The sequence below is a fragment of the Nerophis lumbriciformis genome, unplaced genomic scaffold, assembly GCF_033978685.3.
Source record: "Nerophis lumbriciformis unplaced genomic scaffold, RoL_Nlum_v2.1 HiC_scaffold_42, whole genome shotgun sequence".
Classification (NCBI taxonomy): Eukaryota; Metazoa; Chordata; class Actinopteri; order Syngnathiformes; family Syngnathidae; genus Nerophis; species Nerophis lumbriciformis.
In genome coordinates this window covers 215,001-222,500 of record NW_027316584.1, presented here as the reverse complement: position 1 = coordinate 222,500, position 7,500 = coordinate 215,001, and positions in this window count along the sequence as shown.

The following is a 7,500-nucleotide window of genomic DNA, read 5'->3' as shown; positions in this document are numbered from 1 at the left end:
TGCTATGGTTCTCCACCCGGGTCCGGAACTCAAAATTAGTCCCTCTCCTAGTTGGAAGTCATCAAAAAAAGGCGGAAATTTGACTAAGTGCCATCATTTTAGAGTACCAGGACTATAGTGGGGGAATTGGAGCCCTCTGGTGGACACTCGCTGCAAATGCACCCTGAATTAAAGACATTATTTCCAGTTCTTTTGGGGCCCTATTTTCAGGCGTAAATTTGACTAAGTGTCTAGGGGCATGTCCCTTTAAGAAGGCCGACGTGCTATGGTTCTCCACCTGGGTCTGGAACGCCAAATTAGTCCCTCTCCTCGCTGGAAGTCCAAAAAAAAAGGCGTGAATTTGACTAAGTGCCTAGGAGCATTTCCCTTTAAGAAGGCCGACGTGCTATGGTTCTCCACCTGGGTCAGGAAAGCAAAATTGTCCCTCTCCTCGCTGGAAGTCCAAAAAAAAGGCGTGAATTTGACTAAGTGCCTAGGAGCATTTCCCTTTAAGAAGGCCGACGTGCTATGGTTCTCCACCTGGGTCAGGAAAGCAAAATTGTCCCTCTCCTCGCTGGAAGTCCAAAAAAAAGGCGGAAATTTGACTAAGTGCCTAGGAGGATGTCCCTTTAAGAAGGCTGACCTGCTATGGTTCTCCACCCGGGTACGGAAAGCAAAATTAGTCCCTCTCCTCGCTGGAAGTCCAAAAAAAAGGCGTGAATTTGACTAAGTGCCTAGGAGGATGTCCCTTTAAGAAGGCCGACGTGCTATGGTTCTCCACCTGGGTCAGGAAAGCAAAATTGTCCCTCTCCTCGCTGGAAGTCCAAAAAAAAGGCGTGAATTTGACTAAGTGCCTAGGAGCATTTCCCTTTAAGAAGGCCGACGTGCTATGGTTCTCCACCTGGGTCAGGAAAGCAAAATTGTCCCTCTCCTCGCTGGAAGTCCAAAAAAAAGGCGTGAATTTGACTAAGTGCCTAGGAGCATTTCCCTTTAAGAAGGCCGACGTGCTATGGTTCTCCACCTGGGTCAGGAAAGCAAAATTGTCCCTCTCCTCGCTGGAAGTCCAAAAAAAAGGCGTGAATTTTTGGGGCCCTATAATTAGTCCCTCTCCTAGCTGGAAGTCCAAAAAAAAAGGCGTGAATTTGACTAAGTGCCTAGGAGGATGTCCCTTTAAGAAGGCCGACGTGCCTTGGTTCTACACCTGGGTACGGAACGCCAAATTAGTCCCTCTCCTCGCTGGAAGTCCAAAAAAAAGGCGTGAATTTGACTAAGTGCCTAGGAGGATGTCCCTTTAAGAAGGCTGACCTGCTATGGTTCTCCACCCGGGTACGGAAAGCAAAATTAGTCCCTCTCCTCGCTGGAAGTCCAAAAAAAAGGCGTAAATTTGACTAAGTGCCTAGGAGGATGTCCCTTAAAGAAGGCCGACGTGCTATGGTTCTCCACCTGGGTCTGGAACGCCAAATTAGTCCCTCTCCTCGCTGGAAGTCCAAAAAAAAGGCGTGAATTTGACTAAGTGCCTAGGAGGATGTCCCTTTAAGAAGGCCGACGTGCTATGGTTCTCCACCTGGGTCAGGAAAGCAAAATTGTCCCTCTCCTCGCTGGAAGTCCAAAAAAAAGGCGTGAATTTGACTAAGTGCCTAGGAGCATTTCCCTTTAAGAAGGCCGACGTGCTATGGTTCTCCACCCGGGTACGGAAAGCAAAATTAGTCCCTCTCCTCGCTGGAAGTCCAAAAAAAAGGCGTAAATTTGACTAAGTGCCTAGGAGGATGTCCCTTTAAGAAGGCTGACCTGCTATGGTTCTCCACCCGGGTGCGGAAAGCAAAATTAGTCCCTCTCCTCGCTGGAAGTCCAAAAAAAAGGCGGAAATTTGACTAAGTGCCTAGGAGCATTTCCCTTTAAGAAGGCCGACCTGCTATGGTTCTCCACCCGGGTCCGGAACTCAAAATTAGTCCCTCTCCTAGTTGGAAGTCATCAAAAAAAGGCGGAAATTTGACTAAGTGCCATCATTTTAGAGTACCAGGACTATAGCTGGGGAATTGGAGCCCTCTGGTGGACACTCGCTGCAAATGCACCCTGAATTAAACACATTATTTCCAGTTCTTTTGGTGTTCCCGGGGAATGAGAGGCCTTTTGTGGGCCAGAAAGAGTGGGGGACCCTTGGAGCCCCTATTTTCAGACAGTTTGGCTTATTTCGGTGACGCCGGGGCGTCCATCAGGTCTTCCCGGGGAATGAGAGGCCTTTTGTGGCCATATGTCAACAAAAGAGTGGGGAAATGGAGCCCTCCGGTGGACTCCCGCTGCAAATGCACCCCCCAAATTAAAGACATTAATTCCAGGCCTTTTGGGGCCCTATATTCAGACGGTGTGTAGCCCTCCAGTGGACTCCCGCCTCCAATGCACCCCCCAAATTAAAGGCATCACCCCCCAAATTAAAGGCATCATTTCCAGTTCTTTTGGGGCCCTATTTTCAGACAGTTTGGCGGATTTCCTTGACGCCGGGGAGTCCTACAGGTGTTCCCGGGGAATGAGAGGCCTTTTGTGGGCCAGAAAGAGTGGGGAACCCTTGGAGCCCCTATTTTCAGACAGTTTGGCTTATTTCGGTGACGCCGGGGCGTCCATCAGGTCTTCCCGGGGAATGAGAGGCCTTTTGTGGCCATATGTCAACAAAAGAGTGGGGAAATGGAGCCCTCCGGTGGACTCCCGCTGCAAATGCACCCCCCAAATTAAATACATTAATTCCAGGCCTTTTGGGGCCCTATATTCAGACGGTGTGGAGCCCTCCAGTGGACTCCCGCCTCCAATGCACCCCCATAATTATAGACATCACCCCCCAAATTAAACACATTATTTCCAGTTCTTTTGGGCCCCTATTTTCAGCCGGTTTGGCGTATTTCCTTGACGCCGGGGAGTCCTACAGGTGTTCCCGGGGAATGAGAGGCCTTTTGTGGGCCAGAAAGAGTGGGGAACCCTTGGAGCCCCTATTTTCAGACAGTTTGCCGTATTTCGGTGACGCCGGGGCGTCCGTCAGGTCTTCCCGGGGAATGTGAGGCCTTTCGTGGGCCATATTTTCAGACAGATTGGCCTGTTTCAGTGACGCCGAGGCGTCCATCAGGTCTTCCCGGGGAGTGTGAGGCCTTTTGGGGCCCTATTTTCAGACAGAAAAAAAAGAAAAGTAACCCTTACACTACAAAGGACAGCGGGGAAACGCCCCCCCCAGCAAAGTCACAGGGGAAGTGGGGTAGACAAGTGGAGAGTGTCTGGGGAAAAGTCCACAAAATGATCAAAAATCACACCCAGGTACGAGTGCCACAAGTCCCGCCGCGTTCCACCAGTGTCACGGGGTGCCTGACATGTCCAAAACGCACCCAGCAAAGGCGCACTGTGATTGGGAAGAAAAGTTGGAAAAGTGGGCAAAAGTCCGGAAAAATGACCAAAAACCACACCCAGGTTAGAGCCCCACACGTCCTGCAGTCGCACCCGAGTCCTGGGATGCCCAACATGTCCAAAAAAATCAAAAAAAGCCCAAAAAATCAAAAAAATCCCCGGGCCGTATCTTGGACGCCGGCGTACCGCGTTCGGCCCTCGTGCCGTAGTTTGGCGACCGATTGTAAAAATTTGCCGCGACCGGCTAGTTTTTTTCCTTGGAGTAAATAGAGAGTAGATCCAGCAGAAAATATGCACTATAAACAAAGAGAGGGAGTTTGGAGGGGGGCAAAAACGCCCTCTTGGAACTTAGTCCCGCCGCGTTCCACCAGGGTTCCGGGGTGCCTGACATGTCCACGACGCACCCAGCAAAGGCGCACTGTGATTGGGAAGAAAAGTTGGGAAAGTGGGCAAAAGTCCCAAATTTGATTCAAAATCACACCCAGGTTCGAGTCCCACAAGTCCCGCCGCGTTCCACCAGGGTTCCGGGGTGCCTGACATGTCCACGACGCACCCAGCAAAGGCGCACTGTGATTGGGAAGAAAAGTTGGGAAAGTGGGCAAAAGTCCCGAATTTGGTCCAAAATCACACCCAGGTTCGAGTCCCACAAGTCCCGCCGCGTTCCACCAGGGTTCCGGGGTGCCTACAATGTCCACAACGCACCCAGCAAAGGCGCACTGTGATTGGGAAGAAAAGTTGGGAAAGTGGGCAAAAGTCCCGAATTTGGTCCAAAATCACACCCAGGTTCGAGTCCCACAAGTCCCGCCGCGTTCCACCAGTGTCTCGGGGTGCCTACAATGTCCACAACGCACCCAGCAAAGGCGCACTGTGATTGGGAAGAAAAGTTGGGAAAGTGGGCAAAAGTCCCGAATTTGGTCCAAAATCACACCCAGGTTCGAGTCCCACAAGTCCCGCCGCGTTCCACCAGGGTTCCGGGGTGCCTACAATGTCCACAACGCACCCAGCAAAGGCGCACTGTGATTGGGAAGAAAAGTTGGGAAAGTGGGCAAAAGTCCCGAATTTGGTCCAAAATCACACCCAGGTTCGAGTCCCACAAGTCCCGCCGCGTTCCACCAGTGTCTCGGGGTGCCTACAATGTCCACAACTTACCCAGCAAAGGCGCACTGTGATTGGGAAGAAAAGTTGGGAAAGTGGGCAAAAGTCCCGAATTTGGTCCAAAATCACCCAAAATCACACCCAGGTTCGAGTCCCACAAGTCCCGCCGCGTTCCACCAGGGTTCCGGGGTGCCTACAATGTCCACAACGCACCCAGCAAAGGCGCACTGTGATTGGGAAGAAAAGTTGGGAAAGTGGGCAAAAGTCCCGAATTTGGTCCAAAATCACACCCAGGTTCGAGTCCCACAAGTCCCGCCGCGTTCCACCAGTGTCTCGGGGTGCCTACAATGTCCACAACTCACCCAGCAAAGGCGCACTGTGATTGGGAAGAAAAGTTGGGAAAGTGGGCAAAAGTCCCGAATTTGGTCCAAAATCACACCCAGGTTCGAGTCCCACAAGTCCCGCCGCGTTCCACCAGGGTTCAGGGGCGCCTACAATGTCCACAACTTACCCAGCAAAGGCGCACTGTGATTGGGAAGAAAAGTTGGGAAAGTGGGCAAAAGTCCCGAATGTGGTCCAAAATCACACCCAGGTTCGAGTCCCACAAGTCCCGCCGCGTTCCACCAGGGTTCCGGGGTGCCTACAATGTCCACGACGCACCCAGCAAAGGCGCACTGTGATTGGGAAGAAAAGTTGGGAAAGTGGGCAAAAGTCCCGAATTTGGTCCAAAATCACACCCAGGTTCGAGTCCCACAAGTCCCGCCGCGTTCCACCAGGGTTCCGGGGTGCCTACAATGTCCACAACGCACCCAGCAAAGGCGCACTGTGATTGGGAAGAAAAGTTGGGAAAGTGGGCAAAAGTCCCGAATTTGGTCCAAAATCACACCCAGGTTCGAGTCCCACAAGTCCCGCCGCGTTCCACCGGTGTCCCGGGGGTGCCTGGCATGTCCACAACTTACCCAGCAAAGGCGCACTGTGATTGGGAAGAAAAGTTGGGAAAGTGGGCAAAAGTCCCGAATTTGGTCCAAAATCACACCCAGGTTCGAGTCCCACAAGTCCCGCCGCGTTCCACCAGGGTTCCGGGGTGCCTACAATGTCCACAACGCACCCAGCAAAGGCGCACTGTGATTGGGAAGAAAAGTTGGGAAAGTGGGCAAAAGTCCCGAATTTGGTCCAAAATCACACCCAGGTTCGAGTCCCGCAAGTCCCGCCGCGTTCCACCAGGGTTCCGGGGTGCCTACAATGTCCACAACGCACCCAGCAAAGGCGCACTGTGATTGGGAAGAAAAGTTGGGAAAGTGGGCAAAAGTCCCGAATTTGGTCCAAAATTATGCCCGGGTTGGAGTCCCACAAGTCCCGCCGCGTTCCACCAGGGTTCCGGGGTGCCTACAATGTCCACGACGCACCCAGCAAAGGCGCACTGTGATTGGGAAGAAAAGTTGGGAAAGTGGGCAAAAGTCCCGAATTTGGTCCAAAATCACACCCAGGTTCGAGTCCCACAAGTCCCGCCGCGTTCCACCAGGGTTCCGGGGTGCCTACAATGTCCACAACGCACCCAGCAAAGGCGCACTGTGATTGGGAAGAAAAGTTGGGAAAGTGGGCAAAAGTCCCGAATTTGGTCCAAAATCACACCCAGGTTCGAGTCCCACAAGTCCCGCCGCGTTCCACCAGGGTTCCGGGGCGCCTACAATGTCCACGACGCACCCAGCAAAGGCGCACTGTGATTGGGAAGAAAAGTTGGGAAAGTGGGCAAAAGTCCCGAATTTGGTCCAAAATCACACCCAGGTTCGAGTCCCACAAGTCCCGCCGCGTTCCACCAGGGTTCCGGGGTGCCTACAATGTCCACGACGCACCCAGCAAAGGCGCACTGTGATTGGGAAGAAAAGTTGGGAAAGTGGGCAAAAGTCCCGAATTTGGTCCAAAATCACACCCAGGTTCGAGTCCCACAAGTCCCGCCGCGTTCCACCAGTGTCTCGGGGGTGCCTACAATGTCCACAACTTACCCAGCAAAGGCGCACTGTGATTGGGAAGAAAAGTTGGGAAAGTGGGCAAAAGTCCCGAATTTGATCCAAAATTATGCCCGGGTTGGAGTACCACGAGTCCGGCCGCGTTCCACCGGTGTCCCGGGGGTGCCTGGCATGTCCACAACTTACCCAGCAAAGGCGCACTGTGATTGGGAAGAAAAGTTGGGAAAGTGGGCAAAAGTCCCGAATTTGATCCAAAATTATGCCCGGGTTGGAGTACCACGAGTCCGGCCGCGTTCCACCGGTGTCCCGGGGGTGCCTGCCATGTCCACGACGCACCCAGCAAAGGCGCACTGTGATTGGGAAGAAAAGTTGGGAAAGTGGGCAAAAGTCCCGAATTTGATCCAAAATTATGCCCGGGTTGGAGTACCACGAGTCCGGCCGCGTTCCACCGGTGTCCCGGGGGTGCCTGCCATGTCCACAACTTACCCAGCAAAGGCGCACTGTGATTGGGAAGAAAAGTTGGGAAAGTGGGCAAAAGTCCCGAATTTGATCCAAAATTATGCCCGGGTTGGAGTACCACGAGTCCGGCCGCGTTCCACCGGTGTCCCGGGGGTGCCTGCCATGTCCACAACTTACCCAGCAAAGGCGCACTGTGATTCAGAAGAAAAGTTGGGAAAGTGGGGAAAAAAAGGACCGGAAAATATCCAAAATTATGCCCGGGTTGGAGTACCACGAGTCCGGCCGCGTTCCACCGGTGTCCCGGGGGTGCCTGGCACGTCCACAACTTACCCAGCAAAGGCGCACTGTCAGTGGGGAAGACCAAACATGTCTCGGATTTTTTCCAAGTACCTTAACGAGAGAGGCTAAAAAGCACCTGTTTTTACCTTCTCTCGTTGTTGTACTTAGAAAAAAAACGAGAAAATAAAAAATCTGGGTTTTTTTCTAAGTACCTTAACGAGAGAGGCTAAAAAAAACCATTTTTTACCTTCTCTCGTTGTTGTACTTAGAAAAAAAACGAGAAAAAAATTTTTCCCCATTCATTTCAATGGGAGTTCATTTTTTTTTTGGGATTTTT